Source organism: Sceloporus occidentalis, unplaced genomic scaffold (genome assembly GCF_023333645.1).
Source record: "Sceloporus occidentalis isolate IW3139 unplaced genomic scaffold, rSceOcc1.0.p SCAF_3, whole genome shotgun sequence".
Classification (NCBI taxonomy): domain Eukaryota; kingdom Metazoa; phylum Chordata; class Lepidosauria; order Squamata; family Phrynosomatidae; genus Sceloporus; species Sceloporus occidentalis.
The window spans coordinates 196540056-196558124 of NW_028316983.1; the positions used below are offsets into that span (position 1 = coordinate 196540056).

At 38.7% G+C, this 18069-nt stretch overlaps 1 pseudogene; it reads right to left on the reverse strand.

Moving 5' to 3' along the window:
- Positions 1 to 13724: 13724 nt before the first annotated feature.
- Positions 13725 to 16656, reverse strand: LOC149317302 (RING finger protein 17-like; annotated as a pseudogene).
- Between the last annotated feature and the right edge of the window lie 1413 nt (positions 16657 to 18069).

Sequence of the window (18069 nt, forward strand, 5' to 3'; positions counted from 1 at the left end):
AACAAAGTAGTATGTTTTTTGACACTATCCAAAGTGTTGGCGAAAAAAGTAGAGTAGATTCAGCTAATGTTCTAACACTCATTTTCCACACTGAGAAGATGTTCATGCCAGCTCTTAAGAGCTGGTTCCATTCAGAGGAAATGCCCTCTCCTGGAATGATTCAGTGATGCTAGAGGGAGCCGATGATTCCCTGGCAATGAGGAAGTGCACCAGGCTTTCACACACGTGTACTTCCTCAATGTTTTAGAGGTGATTTATCAGCGCTTAAGAGCTGGTATGAAAATCTTCTGAGTCTCAGTTAAGGCTGTGTTAGTATTATCCTCATGAGAGGATACTGAAGCAGAGTAGTACGTAAACTGGCATAAGGACACACAGGAAGGAAAAAGCACATCTGGAAAGAGAATCAGGATTGCCTGAATTCCTACAGGCCCACGCCTTTTTCTGACTGAGGTTAAAGTTACAACAGGTCTGGTTGCCCCAATAGTCATATCTTTCTGTCCAAGAAAGCAAAACTTCATTTGTAATGCATGACTCATTAATACTTAAAGGAATAACTATGGAGAAGATATCAATCATTTCAGAAAATGCATTTCTTTTTTTTAAAGGGAAGAGTATTTAGAACTGTTTTGAAACTTATTTTTTACAACCCCCCTGCTTTCTTTCTTCTGTAATTCTGTATTCTTTAGCTTAATCAGCTCATTTTATGTATCCTGGTGCAGTTGGCATTACTCTCTATGTTTGGGAACTGTTAGCAGTGAAAAGCATAGTAAACAGTTCCAAGTCCCTTTGTCATAGTTTATAGTGTTTGCTTGTATGATTTCCAAGAAAGGTATATAAGCAGGCATAGTCCAAGCAGATGCTACAATCTGTTTGTGTAATGAACTTCCATTTCAGAACTAATGTTACAAGTGGCATCAATATTGTTTTTTAGATGTAACATTCCCATATTACTTGGAAAGTAGAGGAGGCATTTACATTTTATGCCATACTCCTAGCAATCCTAAATTTATTAAAGGTTAAAAAGCAATAAACTTTGGGGAAGGGCACAATATTAACTTTATCTGAGGTTTTGCAACAAATGCAACAAATTACTTTTTAAAAAGTAAAACTCTAAACTTCCCTTGTAAAGTAGGCATTGCAAAATGAAGGTTAGAATAAAGAAAATGAGAACAAGAAACATAGAAAAGACCATGAGAGTATGTTAGCTGTCCTGTATACATTGAGTAAGTCTTATGAGGTTCAATGGAAGTTACCTCTAAGGAAATGTGCATAGATTTTAACATTAATGGGCCAACAAATAGTTAAACAAAATAATTATTTATTGAATAAATGATAGTTTGAAAGGGTAGTAAACTTTATCCTATTCTAAGGCTACCAACTTCTACTTTTCAGTTAGTCTCAAAGGTGCTGCAAAATCCTTTTGCATACTGATTTTCCAGACTAACACTGATATGTACGTGGAATTTGCTCTAAGCATGGGGAATGAATTTTGTTGGTAATCTGCAATTATTGTATCCAGCTGATGGTAGTATAAGCTGAGTTCCACATGTGGTAGTGCATTAAAGTTCACAGTATGTGAATGCTGATAATTTCCTATTTTTAAACATGTGTTATGTAGCTATTTAGTATTTGTTGCTGTTTTGTGCCTTCAAGTAATTTCTGATCTATGGTGACCCCATCATAGGGTTTTCGTGGCAGGATTTGTTCAGAGGAGTTTTGCCACTGCCTTTCCCTTAGGCTGAAAGAATGTGACTTGCGCAAGGTCACCCAGTGGATTTCATGGCTGAGCTGGGAATCAAACTATGGTCTCCAGAGTCAAAGTCCAGCACTCAAATCACTACATCACACTGGCTTTTGTTATGTGGGTTGTATAAAGCAAGTGCAACATAACTCTGATAGCAGATAGTTATGCTACACTATGTACCTTGGCCAGTGAGTTCAGAGGGAAATTAAATTCAGGAATAATTGATGGTGACAATTACGTTACTAAAACTGGCCATTCACAAAACGGGGGATAATCAAAGCTCCCAGTTTAACTTTCTGTCATATTCAAATTTTGCAATTTTTTTCTGGTCAAATAACAGACAAATGAAATTCTTATACATCTCCACAAAGCATTGTTGTCAATAATATAAATGCTTGGTAAGTGAATTAAACTGGACAGACCAGAATCCTATATGGCTCAATGTAGCATAGTAGTTCTGAATACAGAACTATGCTACAGCCTGGACTTACTGCAGAGCACTGCAGTCACCTCACCACCTCATTGCATATTTGGTAGTGTGTGTGTGTGTGTGTGTGTGTGTGAGTGTTGTGGTGGTGGAGGAAGGAGGACTGAAGAAGTGTCTGGCTATGTCCCTGTGGGCAGATGTGAAATGATTACCTTATCCACTAAGGTCTGCCAGGGTCCTTGTGAAATATAAACAGATTTCAGGAAGAGGGTAGCATTGGCTCTCTGGTAAGTCCAGGTGGCTTTGGTCATTGCAGAGGAAAGGAATACCTACCTTTGCGATGACAATAATAATAATAATAATAATAATAATAATAATAATAAAATCCATATGCTGGTGAAAGTTGAGTTATGCCTATGAATGCTGCTAAAAGGATGCCAGCCATAAATTACATCACTCAGGTTTCTGGACATAGACTAGAATGTCTGGGTGAATTGTAATTTGGCAGTATTTTACTCTCTTCACTGAGAGAGATAAACTCCTGTCCCACTTCCCCTTTTGGACCTTCTCTCAGCAGTTTCCCCTTGTTACTAATTGCCACCAAGTCACATATGTAAAGAACATCTTCCCAGAAACAGGCCAATAGATAAACAAGAGCCAGCCAAACATCAAAGGGTAAAACTAACTGATAAGTCTGCCCTTGATTTATTTTTCAGTCTGAAAGAGAGAGGTGTGTGTTTGGATTAGAAGGTGCAAATGCAGAGCAGAGGAGCACCTGCTGGCCTGTGATCAGATCAGGCCATTTGGCTTGAAAGGCTCAAAGAGGGAGAAAGTTGGGGGGGGGGGAGAAATCAATCGGAGTTTGAAAAACAGCAGGGAAGACTTTGTGGAACAAAGGGTCTCTGCAGGAATAGTGTCTGTGCTGCTTTATGTTAGCTTGGTATCACATTTCCTGCCACAGCATGGCAGACAAATGTGAGGCCTGATGATATTTGATGGAGACCAGCTTTATTCTTATGGGGTATTGGATGATAGCAACAGATGCTGATGCAATAGGGATACAAATGCTGAAAAAATGGAGCCCATTTGCCTGTTAGTAGAAATGCTCTCTCTTGCTTTCCCTTTCTGCTCTATGGGAAGCTGAGATGACTGAAGCTTTCCCCTTATGGAAATCAGTGACAAAATTCCCTTTGATTATAATCTTTTGGGACTGCATACAAAAGGTTTCCCTGTAACAGTGGACAGGTTCCAAAGAAGCACATAGCCAGTATTTTGCATCCCTGAGGGATATGTGGTTGAGTTTCTTCTATTCTGGGTGGGGGGAATCATGTAATAATAATAATAATAATAATAATAATAATAATAATAATTTGTTTTATTTATATACCGCTATTCCAAAGATCATAGCGGTGAACAGCAAGTAAGCTAATTAGCAAGTAAGCTCTTTGTCTAAGTCCCTTCCCTGCTTCTCACTCATGGACATCTAAAATCTATTCTTTACTTCCTGAATTTGGTTATGATGCACTTGGACAATGGGAACCTATCCCAGGTCCTGACTTCAGTGCATTCAATGGGAGGTTGAACAGTTGTTAAGTTATTTAATATGGGCATCTTCCAGGAGTTCTTTAGTTGTGCATTGCTGTATCACAGGGATTGGTCTCAATGGACCTTGTGGTCCCTTCCAACTCTATGACTGTAAGCTTTTATGATTGTTTATACCACACATTGTTTTAACTGTTTTAACTCTACACTGCAAGTTACCTGGTTTCCCATATTGGAAAAAGACAGGCTATAAATTAAATAAATAAGGTGTAAAAGTGGCTGCACACAGTTATCACTGTAGTGTACATAGTCCTTGTTTATGCAACTATACACACTAAAACTGGAAGGTTTCAGAGTCCAAAAACGGTATTCTCCCACAAAAGCATTGAGATCCTGTGGGAGCTCTCTCAGTCCTGCCATCTTCTGAGGCAAGTCTACTGAGGATGTAAAGGAGGACTTTGTTGGTGGTGTCTCCTGGACCGTGGAAGGCAAAGTCCTTTTTGTTTGGCAAGCCTTTGGCGCACTTGTTACAAGAGGTCTTTTAAATGGCAGTATTTTTTCTTTAACTGGTATGTTTTCAAATTGTGTTTTTAATTTCTTATCCATTTCACATTTTAATTGTAGTTGTTTGCCTTCATTCTTCCATGGAAGAAAGGCTGGCTATATAAATCAAATGAATAAGTCAGTGAATAAATCACCATTGTTCCTGGTGGCATGAAAAGTCTGCATGCATAACTCTGAGTGCCCACGGAGTTCTCTGTATACCTTCTACTGAGGGAGGTCCAGGGGAAGATGGGAACTGGGCTGAAATAAGCCTCATAACTGAATAGAAATGTCTATGTAATCTCTTTTAAAATCTATCACTATACACAGTGCACCAAACAGCTGTAGCTAATACACCATACCACATCTCAGTTGTTATAGAATTCAGATGAATATTCACATAATTGAGATTCATGGGGCCATGAACACTACATAGTTATGATGGAATATTGCATTTTAACTGCCATAGTATCATCCTATGGAATCTTGGGGTTTCAGGCTTGGGAAGGCACTTAAACCCCTGGCTGAGAATATTAAAAACCTTTTCCTAAACTGCATAACCCAGGATTCCATAGGATATTGCCGTGTCAGTTGAAGTGAAACATAGTGCAATAAATGTGTAGTTTGACAGGGCTTTATTATAACTGACCTCATTCAATGGCCCAGCAATACTGGTTCAGTTCAGTAGGTTTAGATCCTGTACCTAATGTCTGAGACCCCCTAGTTTGGGTGCAGTCTTGCTGGTTTTGCTGAGTGGTGTAGTAGACTTCATCCCAAACTCTTGTCCTGAAGCCCAATGCAGATATTTTTCACTGTGAGAATTTCACATGTTCCCACAAACAGTTATGAAAGGACTGAATCCATCACAGCAAAGTCTCATATGATCAGGTTCCATGATGTCATGCCATGGCTTGCCAGGAAATGCAGTGAGAGAAGAAACACAAACGAAGAAAGGTCAAAAACTTAGGAAAGTTCTCGGAAGCCATCTACAAATATAAAATGTAAAAAGTGTCATAAACACGCACTGTCATTAAGTCACAGGAAAACCCTTGTTTATTTCAAACTTCTCTGGTTTAATGCTCATGAAACATTATATGCACTGTCTAAAGCCCAATCTTATCTGGAGAGGGTTGTAACTTTTTCATTCTTGAGTTTCACAAAATCTTCCAGTTTTCACAATTATTATTCACATATGTCATTTAAATCCCACCCCTTTTCTAGTACATAGCCCAAGGTAGCTTACAATACAGATTAGAACAGAGTATAGGTAAAATTGATCATAACAGTAAAAAGTCCAATTAAATAAATTTTCATATTTAATTAGAAACAGTTTTAAACCACATAAAACATAAGAAGGGAAGACAAGATAACATGTGTAGCATGCCCATTAAATCTCTCTCTCTCTCTCTCTCTCTCTCTCTCTCTCACACACACACACACACACAACCTTCTACAGCAATTAACTAATAGTCCAAAACTTGCATAAATTAAAATATTTTTGACTTTTGGTGGAAGAAGAGGAAAGGAGAACCATTTTAGCCTCCCATGGGAGTAGGTTTGCCGTTTCAGGATCATCCCAGGCTCTAAGCTTGAAACATTTCCTGGTATATGCAGATTTTACTTATTAAAATTAAGTTTTCAGATGAAATGAATGAATGGAATGTACAGATCCAGTATACCACACACCCAGCCAAGCTTAATGAAAGGTTCTTAAAATTTGTGGCAGCACTAATATGCACTGCTTTGAGTAGCTGAGGCAGTATTTTCAAACGGCACAGACAAGAGATAAAAAAAACGCTTTCCATTGCTATGTAGTGATATTCTGTATTGAATAATTTTTTCATCTGTGAGAACAATGATTTCACACAGCCAAGAAGGCATGTAATTATAGGGTGGCCCTGTATTCTGTTTTACATGAGCCAGCGCTATATTTGAAGGACTATCAGAAGGAAAAGAATATTTGCAGAAAGAGGGGGGAGTAGCTCACTGGCAGAATCAATGGCGGGATACAGACGGGCAAAAAGGGGTGTATTCATGACGTCATGAAGGTAGAGCCTTCAGACGGCCCTTACCTGAATGCCGCCATGAACACGCCCCCTGCACGCCCCAAGCGGGAAGAAGCGGCATTAAAAAGGTGCTGCTTTTCTCCGCTTCTTTTCCATTTGATGCGCAGCTGCGCAGCTCCGTCTGTAAGCTGCTGCACCGGTACGCCAGAATTGCTACGCCGCTAATTTAAGTTGCCCATTTAAAAGCTCTGTGTCTGCTGCGTCGCATAATGAGTTGGGGTCCTGGAACATGCGCAGTTTGCAGTCAGGCTTTAATTGCAGCGTCAGCTGCCATGCAGGTGTGGAAGCTGCAGCACAGCTGCAGCGCATTTTAAGACTCGTAACCCTAACCCTAACCCTAACCCTAACCCTAACCCTAGAGCAACATGTACGCATGCGCTGCTAGAATTGTGGAAAGTTTGGAATTTAAAGTGAACACCTACACACATTCCTGTGCCATTTTCACCTAACAATAAAAAACCCCTAAAACGTTAAATATTTACATATGTACAAGGGAGGTGATGGGGGATGACAGGGGGACAGCGGTGGCAGCGGAGACAGCTGTAGCTGTGCATTGCAGATTCAGCAAGAGCGCGGGGACCAAAGGAGAGGAGGCATCTATGATGCTGGTGACACTGGCAAAGTGCAAGCGGACAAGGATGCCAACACCAACTGATCACCAGCTGGCAGGAGACCACCATTGTTCTTGGGCAGAGCGGGGGGAAAAGTTTTAAAGGGGCTTGGGCACTTTAAATGTGCCCATAGGCTTTCTGCCGCCGCTGCTTAGCGCTGCAGCTGCGCAGCTGCGCACCCGCCAGCCAGCAAAAGAAAAAAAAAGCCCCGTTTTTGGCCGCCCGTGCGGAAGCTGCCTCTCTCTTTGCAGCGTCCTCTGAGGCGGCGGTTTGGAAAGTCCGGGTCTGAAACGGCCCCAGGTGAGGCGTCTTCACTGCCCCCCATGTGGAAGCCCCATCTCCTGAGCCACGCCCCCGGGGCGGGCGGTCTGGAGGCTCCGTATTCAGCAGAATACACCTCCAAGACGTCTTCCCCTGCCCGTCTGTATCCCGCCAATGTTTTTTTTTCTTCCATATGCAGAAACGTCTAGGTTCAGTCCTAGCATGTCCAGAAAAGGATGCTAACTGAAACCCTGCATTGCTCTTGCCAGTCAGTGTCAGCAACCACCCTCATAGGCACATCTGGTGGGAACAGAGGAGAGGGCCTTCTTTGTGGTTGCTCCCAGGCTTTGGAACTTTCTTCCTAGAGAGGTTACACTAGAATCCTCCTTGCTCTTCTTTCATAGGCAAGTGAAGACTTAAAAAAATCAGCAGCACAAAAACAAAGAGTAACCATGAGAGAACATATAAGGAAAAAAGGTAAACTGCAAATTACACAACAACAACAAAATGAACTAAATGCACCATTTACAATAGAAGAACTAGATAATACAATAAATAAGCTAAAAGAAAACAAAGCATCAGGCCCTGATGGCCTAACAGCAAGTTTTTATAAGGTATTTTAACAAGAGTTGATCCCATCACTTTTAATGAAAATCCAGAGCAACTAGTGATTTTTAAAAATCCATGGTAAGAGAGGTATACCCTGGGTTTGGTACTGAATGTGCTGGACATTGTACAGACTGTTTGCACCAGACTTGGGGATTGGGCCCTGTCTGTGTCATCTCGACTTCTCACTGAGAATCTGGGGGAGGGCATTTTATTTGGCCTGTGCAGACAGCTGATTCTTAAAAATCTGCATTTGCTTTAATTTTCTCTCACCAAAGAAATCTATGCCAACTAAATCTTAAATCAGAAACTTCTAACTGTAACAATTTCTTATTTTGTAAAATTATCTGCCTCCATACCATCTTAACTAAGAGCAGCAACAATGTCTTGACAAAGTGTAAGCCTGTGACTCTAACATAGTCATATGTTTATTTCTCCTATATGATTTTTAACACCTTGGCCTGATGAAGAAGCCAGTGGAGCTTCAAAAACTTCTGTGATGTATTTTGTGCATTTTGGTTGACCAAATATTAATATTTTTGTGCATTTTGGATGTTATTGTACTTATTTGTATTAGTGTGAGAAACTAACCTTTTCTTCTTTCATTGTATTGGCTTTGAATGTGGTCTGTTTATAGTCAGCTATGTTAATTTCACTAAATGTTTGCTTAGACAAATCAAATTGCTGTTACACTCTCTAGGAATGTCCACATGTTGTAATTGGTTAATCTCTAGGAATGGGAAGCCAATTTTTTACAGCAACAGGAGGAAAGAACATCCTTGGTGTTTGCTGGCTCTGAACCTGGGATTTTGCCAGATTATTCATCTCTAGCTAAAGGGACTCGTCATTTTGCTGGAGTAGAAAAAGATGCAAAGGACATAGGATTTACATGTGCTCTGTTAGATCCAAATACAAAAATAATAAACTAAAGCTGCCAGACATTTGGTTTTTACAATGTGGAGAATATGTCTTTATGTAGCAAGTAAAGTTGGATGTTGTCTTAGATATAATTCACTGTTATACAGATTGTCTGGAAATTTACAGCTTGGAACTGGAATATATGCAAGGAGGTGAAAACTATATCTGTATAACAATATAGAGTCTTGTGGAACTTTTGAGACTTAGGCTGGTATCCTATGGGTGCACTATTTTAGTATAACAGTCTGTTATGGTAGCACCTGCACTTTCCCCATGATTCCATAGAAGCAACATGGGAAGGCAGACAAAGCAGTCATTGGAAGAAGAAGGCTACTGGAACCTATTTCTCCAGCATTTGTCTCCTAGGTGTGCCCCTAGAGCCAGTGTGTTCTTGGAAGGCCACCTTGGAATATTGCCTGTCCTGTAGTATGTGTGTTTGTGTGTGTGTGTGTGTGTGTGTGTGTGCACGCCTTCAAGTCACCTGTCAACTTGTGGTGACCCCATGAATATAATAGGGTTTTCTTAGGAAAGGAATACTCAGAGAAGGTACACAGTCCCCCGCCCCCTGAAACCAAACTTTTTACAGCACCCTGGCTCTGAGAACCCACTTGGAAGCCAGGTATTGGAGAAATGGACTGTGTGAAACCAAAGCCTTTCCTAACAAATGATCATTTTCTTTTACTTGTCTTGACCATTATCTTTCTTGGTATATTTTTTTGCATTTAGATTCTTTCTGACTCCACTACTGTATTTATAATCCACTGACCTACGCAAGCAGGTTCATATAAACCTTCCAAGTGAGGCAATGTTTCATGTATCTGATGCAGTGGACAGTGTCCACAAAATTTGTACCATCTTAAAAGTGTGTTTGTCTTTAATCAGATTCCTTTCTTGTTAGTTCTGAGCTTTTCTAGGCAAAATAGAGACATCTGAGTTATGGTGCTGGAAAAACACTTTTTGTCAGATGTGTCTCTCTTGTCATATGTCCAATTTTAGTATCAGTTGAGGTAAATACATTGACATCAATGAGACATATTAGATAACATTTATATAATTCCCATTGATTTCAATAGGAAAAAAATCTTTTTAGGGCTAAAATTATAGTTAGTCCCTATAGTTATATACTTGTGATGAGCAATAGTAGCAATATTACAACATATGCACAGATGTTACTTCCTTCCCTTCTAAATAATTTTATTGGTCTATGAAGCTAATGTTTTTTCTCCAAAGTCTGATACTGTAAGATTCTGCATTATCTACATTATGCTATCAACTCAGAAACTTTTCAAAAGGAAAAAAATTGTTCATGTTTTTGCCAAAAGGCTTTATTCTTAGACTGGATTTATTTGTAAGGTTTTATTGCAAATGTGAAGGCAAAACATTTTCCATGATATAATAACTCATATTAAAACAATGGAGCAGATCATGAATCCACCCTTTAGGAAAATGTTAGTATCTAAATCTGCCAGGTCAGCTAGCCCTGAAGACATCAAGAGTCCCTGGAAATCTTTTGATCCTCATCTGCTCACGGGCTCATATCCAATAAAATCTTATGAAGTGTGAGTAGTGGGGAAAATCCTGTGGAAAGTAATGACCACTTATATGCTGTTAAGCCATCTTTCTATCTATATTTATCCAAGCAGACCTATCAATTGTATTTACTGGTAGTCTCTGAAAGGTCACTAGTCACTTTTTCCCTGACACAGAAATCTCCTCATTAGTAATTTATTCCTCTGTTGCCACTGCAGGCATTCCAAGAAACATGAAGATAAACCTTCTTGATATAGCCAAAGTTTCTTTTTGTCATCAAATACTATACTTTATGTATTTTAGTGTAAGCTAGTATATTTGGATATGTATGCACTCTCATTGCATAAACTTGTAATTCCAAAAAGTATATTGTTGCAGAAACTGGACATTTTGTTGGTTTCTTTTCCTGCAAATGCCCATTCTGTTTGGAAATAGGATGATAGCCTTGACATTGTCCCCCCCCCCTCCCACATTCTCTCTCAATTCCCTCCCCTTCAGAACTGTGATTCAAGGTTAGTTAGATGTCATGATGGCAAGAAATGGGCGGAATGTGATGATTCTGTGTGTAGGTACCCATGTGCTGCAATAATTTTTAACAAATAAATAGAAGAATGTAGAACTAAACATTTAGAAAGAACAATTCATGTGGAATGGTATTACAGAAATGGCAGGAGGAAATATGGATAACTAACACTGGAGCGTGTCTCCAAACATTCACCTGTCAGCTCCAAAAGTACAGTATATGACATAGGGTGGGACAGTTTGCAATCTTGTTCCTAAGCAGACTAGAAATTTGTAGAAAATAAATGATTTTTTTTTATCTGTGATGTGCCTTCGGTCCCTTTCCAGAGGAAAGGAAGCATATTAAAAAACAGAAACCCTCTCTCAGGGAACCATTACACATTTACCTGAGAATAAAGTTCATGGAACTCAATGGGACTTACCTTTGCATAGTTATATGTAGAACTGTGCGGTTAGTTGTTATTGTTATACAAAAATATAATACATATTGTCTTACTGAATACTAAATAATAAAATTTGAGCTCCCCCCATCATGAGTAGAGCACAGTTTAGACTGATGGGCAGATAAACAATACCTTCTAGCCTTTGGGCGTGTCAGTATATGATGGTTACAGAAACTAGACGTTTCCAATGACCTGCAAGACTTCCTGGAAAAAAAGCAACAGTTCTTTGCAAAGCTGACAGTACAGTTGGCCCTTCTTATACATGGATCTTGGAACCAAACCCCAGCGTATAACCAGTGTCTACTGTACTACCACCTAACAAATATCTTTTAAGCATCCCAGTCCAAGCAACAAAGGTTGCAGTCTCTTGACTCAATAATAAGCCCATAAGATAACTGCATATTTCAACGTGCATAGTAATATATGCTGCAAATGATGACTTATAATAATCTGCCATGATATAGTAGGTTTCAACATGCTCTTACTGTTCAATGATCTTCTTAGCCTGAAATCTAGTTAAGCAAAGCTGCTTACCCAGCCTTTGTATGCTCCATGTTTAAAACCTGAACTCCTTTTGTATTTGTTCTGTAACCTCATGTGCTAAGAGAATGCTGTGATAGGTTAGCTGTTTCTTACTTGACTGATTCTAAATCAGAATCCACTGCGTTTTAACTACCTGGATCTAGTCCCAACTTGAATATATTCAATTGATTTAACTACTGAAGTCAGTGCTTATGTAAGTTCCATTAGTTTAATGAATTTATTCTAGTTGGGACTAATAATTGGACTTAGGCCCTAGTTTTCTGGTTTTGGGGCATGGAGGATTTGCAGTAGAAAACCAATCTCTCTTGAATTAACAACAGCACTTCAGGTCTGCTACTCTTGATATAATAGTTTGTTTTTTCACTGATTTCAGTGTTTGAGTTAGGTTGCTCTAGGGATTCTCATCTCATTCCCTTTCAAAAACTACTTAATAGCCATTCATAACGTTAGGTTCTCCAAAAGCAAATTAGATTATGCTTTCCAAATGCATTTATTCACTCAATGGGGTTATATTTCCATTATTTTATTTTTCTTCTGCACTCCAGAAAGAAACTGAGATCCAAAATTCCAGCCCCTCTGGGCTGAATATTCTCTATTTCTTCACCTGATGTGCCAAAATACTGGGTTTCTGCTTCCTTTTTCAACCTGCAGGGAAAACAGGCTAATGGAGACTAAGTGAGTGAGCCACTGTGTTGTGTTGTGTAGTATAGTTAGTATAGTATCCTGATGGCAAAATAAAAAATAAAGATGAAAAGTACTGTCCTATGATATGAATGTTTATTTTCTCCCTGTGGGTCTGGTTGATTACTGAGTATTTCTTTTCCCAGAGTGGCTCCATGCAGCTTTGTGGTATCACTGGCTGGTTGTATGTTTTTGGCTGCACAAGTCCTGGCAAGGACTGCAGTTTTCAGTGTTTACAAATGGTTTCATTGACCTAGTTTAAAAGACTAAGGGGCTGATTCTTCTCTCACCCTTACATTTTTCAACTGGTGTATTTCCATTGCCTTAAGCAGAGAGTCCGCACAGTTTATACAATAGTGCAAGGGAAGTACAATAGTAGGGAAAGAACTGGAAAATACTGGGACAATATGGCTATTGGCATTTTGCCCATGACACACAAAAAAGTTTCTTATCTTCTGGTGTGCTAGAATGTCTGGAATTGGACAGTCTATCTTGCCACCTATTTCTGGATACTTACATCAATTGCAAATGCTATTCATTGTTGTGGTAATGCATTTCTCTGACTGTTTGTTGTTGTGTGCCTCCAAGTCATTTTTGACTTATGGTGACCCGAAGGTGAACCTATCCTAGGGTCTTCTTGACATATTTCTTCAGAGAGAGTTTGTCATTGCCATCCTCTGAGGTTTCTCATTTACAGTTAGTTGTATGGAAGAATATCTCCTGTTTGCACATTTTGATCTCAGTTCAGATTTGAAAAAGGAAGGGGAACATAATATTCTATTAAGTCTATGCACACCTCCATGTTATACATGCATTGACTCTTTTCAGATCTTTGGTTTTATATCTTTAGATCAGAAGGTCATTGAGCATTCTCTAACCACATGCTGATTATTCATGGTGTTCAGACATCTGAAACAGCCTACTATATCTTTCACACATCACACCTTTTCTGACTGAAAGGTTAAAAGCCAGCTTGTGTTCAGCATTCCAGGCAGGAATATTTTGTGGTAGTTATATGGTGGCCAGTGATACACTAACTAATTACATGTTTACATGGGTGTTTTCCACCTCTATGCCATTGGAGAAAAATAAACAGAAATCTCTGTTGCCTTTTCATGTTGAACATGTTTAGATTTCAAGAAAATTCTATTCCACTCAGCCCTACTTATTTCCTGAATAAGCAGTGCCAATTCTTGCAGGGGGTATAGGACATCACTCAACTCTGCACTCAACTCCAGTGACCCCGTGTGTACCAGTCACATCTTCAGTGTTGCTGGCCATCCAATACTAAGCAGGAAGATCTGAGGGGAGTTTCTGCTTCTGTTTACTGAATGCAAAAAGAGCCTTCTGTACATTCAAGAAGCTTGCTTCATTTGGCTTCCCAGTTAGACAGCGTTGCACTTTCTTTCTTTCTTTCTTTCTTTTGATTTTTATGACTTTATTTACCTCAACACTGTTTTCAAAAACAATCCTGCTGATCTGGCCTCTTTGCCATTGATTCAGATTCTCTATGTAAGAGCACAATGCATATCAACTGTCCAGGTATTTTTTTCACTCTTAGAATCTGAGTAAGTAGCAGTCATCCTCGCCTGTAAACTTTCCAGAATTGGTTCTAATGACATAAAATGAACAAAGATCCTGCTTGGTGATATAATATGATTAATTCTCACTTGCAATCCTTTGTTACAGACTAATTCCACATCTGCAAACTGTGACAAGTCTTGATTTCCACATGTTAATCTCTTTTTCTTTGTTTTGCAAATTTCTTCAAAAGACAGATCCCATACTTCATTAGGAGGCTTGGTAGTCCTTTTGATACTACTTTCTATGTAAGAAACCAAGTCTTCTTTAACCAAAATGCTGTTAACACTACAAGACACCTCAGGGTATACATTCATGCTATCATAGAGCTCAACGACCAGTACATTATCTTGAGATTTCTCATTAACAACGCAAAACACAGATTGATCTTTGGTCAGTTCTTCAAATCTGTCCTTTGATTTACTACTCCATTCATCTGATCCTTTACATGGTGCAATATGAACCAACTTGCATTTGATTGCCATTGCTGGAGGAGCTAAAAACTCATCTTTTTTTTTTTTTTACGCATTTCATTCACTTTTATTTTAGCAGTATTGCCTAAGTCAATGTATTTAACTTCAACTTCTTCATGGTTTGGCAATCCAACTACCTGTGCTCTGTACCGTACTCCATCTTTAAATTTTGCTACACATGCTTGACCTTGTATTGGGCAGAGGATTTCCAAGCCAACTTCATCTTCACATATATATGCTTCCTCAATTTCGCTTTGACATGCTACAAATTCTGGGCCTTGTTCCATCTCTTGAATGTAAAAGTCACCAGGATTATTGATATGACTAACAACAATGGGAAATGGTGAATTTTCTTGTGGTATCATAGGCAGACAGTACTGCAGTGGTTTAATATTTTCACTCCGATCACAAACTTTATTGTGAAATCTTGCTAAATCAAAATGTACCAAAACTTCTCTGAAGGATACTGGCATGTCACTACTTGACTTGCTTCCTGGAGGTTTCATCAGATCTACAATAAGCACGCCACCTTCTTCTCTGAACACTTTCATTAAAACAGCTTTGTTATTTACCATTCTTAGAAATTCTGTCCTTGTTCTTTCCTCCCAACCTTCAGTTGAATGTTTGGGAATGATGTCCTTCAAGGAACATTGCAATGCTAACTTATTTATATCATTAAGTTGTGTACCAATCAATAAATCAGGTTTCCTTACAACCAAATATAAATCTTCAGTCATTGTATATTCTAAATTGACTTGTTCTAGATTCACAATGACGTCATTAGGTACTCTTGAAACAACTAAAACTTCTGGATGCCCAAAATCTGTAAGAAATACTTTCATCATTGCAATATCACAAATTTTGTATTTAGTTGGACCACAGGGTTTTCCCTTATTTGTATTCTGCAGTGGAATTAGCTCAATTATTTCTGCACGACACCACATTCTATGTTCTTTGCTTTCAATGAAGATTTTAGTACCAACTTCCAAAACATCACTAGGGGATGAACTTTTATAACTACAAAACAGCTTCAGAATTTTTTCCAAACGAACTGCAATTTTCTTTTGTGAAACTTTCCAAACATAGAAATGGCAAGGATTTAGAACATAGCTGACTAATTCAGTAGGCTTTTTCTTGATCATCTTCAATTATGACATCTGGGAAGGATGCTGTTTCTGGAAAAACACTACCACATTTCTGGATGGATAACAGAGCCCTCTCTTGGAACCCAGTGTAACTTCCTTCAGGACACATATCAGATTTTTGAAAGGAAGGAACTATACAAGTGTCATCATCAAATGCTTGACGTGTTACATATTCTTGAGTTAGAGCACTGTTTCTGAAATCCTTTTCCATATTGGTCACTTCTAGAAAATTGCTTACAAGATGGGGCACATTAGGGACATTACAGGAAATTTCCTCCATGTTTTCCAACACATGAGTAATCTCCTCACAATCCATGTAAAAACCTAAAAGTCCTCTTTTTCCCCAGATTATCTAGTTTTAAGATTTCTTCCTCAATTGTCATGCTCAGAATCCTGAAAATCTGATTTGAACTTTCACAAGACTTTAAGTTACTCATTGATTTCAACACCCTTGCTATCTTTATGGTACCTTCAAAAATGCTTTTTTTTCGCTGTAATTGAAACTTTGACACCATGCAGATCAGTTACATAGTTATTGGTGTTCATTACCAATTCCGCCTGTAGTTTCTGTTTCCTTGAATTTAAAGAAGCAGTCAAGCGTGCAAACTTCATATTTATAATATCTGCAGTTCTGTATTCTCCCCACCTTGCTTGTCTCATCATACGTTGAAGGATCTTCTCCATATTCTTTAAATGTTCAAAGTTGTTTTCTGCTACTTCCAAAGATTTTTCCATGTGCTGAATACTTTCGAAGTCCATATCCAGTGTAGAACTCTCCAAAATTGAAGTACAATCAGGATTGTTGGTTTGTTTACTTTCCTCTTTCATCTGAAGCAGTGACGAAGGATGGCATTTCACCTCTGAATGCCTGCCTTGTGTCAGTAATGGGCTTATTGTTGTTAACACACTCCTTAGATGAAGAACCTTTTGTTCAAAATCCAAAATCACTTTTGGAGTGGAGACATGATTTTCACTGAGGCTGCTTGAATTCTTAAGGCATGACTCTTTGGAAGAGCTCATGAAGGAAGCCCACTACCGGCTGCCCTCGAAGGGCCTCTCCTCCTGCGAATCCATGATAATGATCAGCGTTGCACTTACTTTCATGGACCTCTGTTTGAAGACCTGTCCTGCCTAATTATCTGTGAACTACCTTGGGGAGGAGGGAGGGCACAGCGGCATATAAATGAAATAAATAAATGTCTGCTTTAAAGCTAAAGAACTATAAGGAAGATGATTAGGGGCTTTGAAGTTGCTAAATCACCATATGTATAATCATATGCTGAATTATGCTGCATATACATAAATTAGCATACTCACCCTAAGTCACCCTATGTAGGTTTATGTAAATAAGTGTCCTCTCTTATTCAGTTTTCATGTTGTCTCTCACAGTAATATGGATGATAAGGTACAGTGAGAAAGGGGCCAGAGACATTGGGATCAGGTGGATCATGCTGCCCATGCTCTCTACATAGATAAGTACTGTATTTCTTCCCCATGCAAAAAGCCTGAACAGGGCATCTGCCATCAATCTTATGCTAAGAGACACCTTTCTTTGACCAAAGGACTTGTCAGAGAAGATGGGTCTCAATTTCATCTCAGTCACTAGGCTCATATAAGTTGTCTTTCATCCTGGATGTGGAACATAAATGTTTGTGACCTTTGCTTCATCAAAGATGCAAAAGTATTGTTCCAGTAACGACATGCAGAAACACAACATAATGCTTTAGACAGTATATTATGTTTTTTTTAGTAATGTAATAACACCAGAAGGTTGTGTGTGTGTGTGTGTAAAACCTTAAGTCAGATAGGGGACTTCTTTTTAAAATTATTTCACATTCTATATGTAAAATACAAGTAATACCTTTGAGATTTGGATTTTGTAAACATTAGTTACTAGAGGATCAATCTTGGGTATGTCATACATACCAGGGGTGGGGGAACCTTCTTGAGTCCAAATATTGTAATTATTTCCTCCTCTACAACTTACTCCATTGCCTACCTGCTCCAGAATGTTCTCCAACCTTCTGCAATGTACTTTGAGGGCATAGCAGAGGAGCTGGGAAATGTGAGATATAGTAATGCTTGTTACAAGTAAAATAATTAGTTATTGTTATTATTAGTTATTGTTAGTTATTATTAGTAAAATAATTAGGTATTGTTATCTTTCTGCTGTTTTATGATACAGTTTTAATATTGTACTGTATACAGATACAATGCGTTTAACCTTATTATGTTTATTGCATTGTAATGCTTTGTTGTTTGCTATGGCTTTGTCATCATGCAATAAAAATTGCTGCTGTTGTGATTTTAATTAGTATTTACAAGCAGAAAGTAAGCAACAACAAGTCCCATATCACCATAACACATAGGGTCAAACAGATAAATATAGGAGGCTTACTCTTTTGTAAAAACATATGACGTAGTTTTACCTAC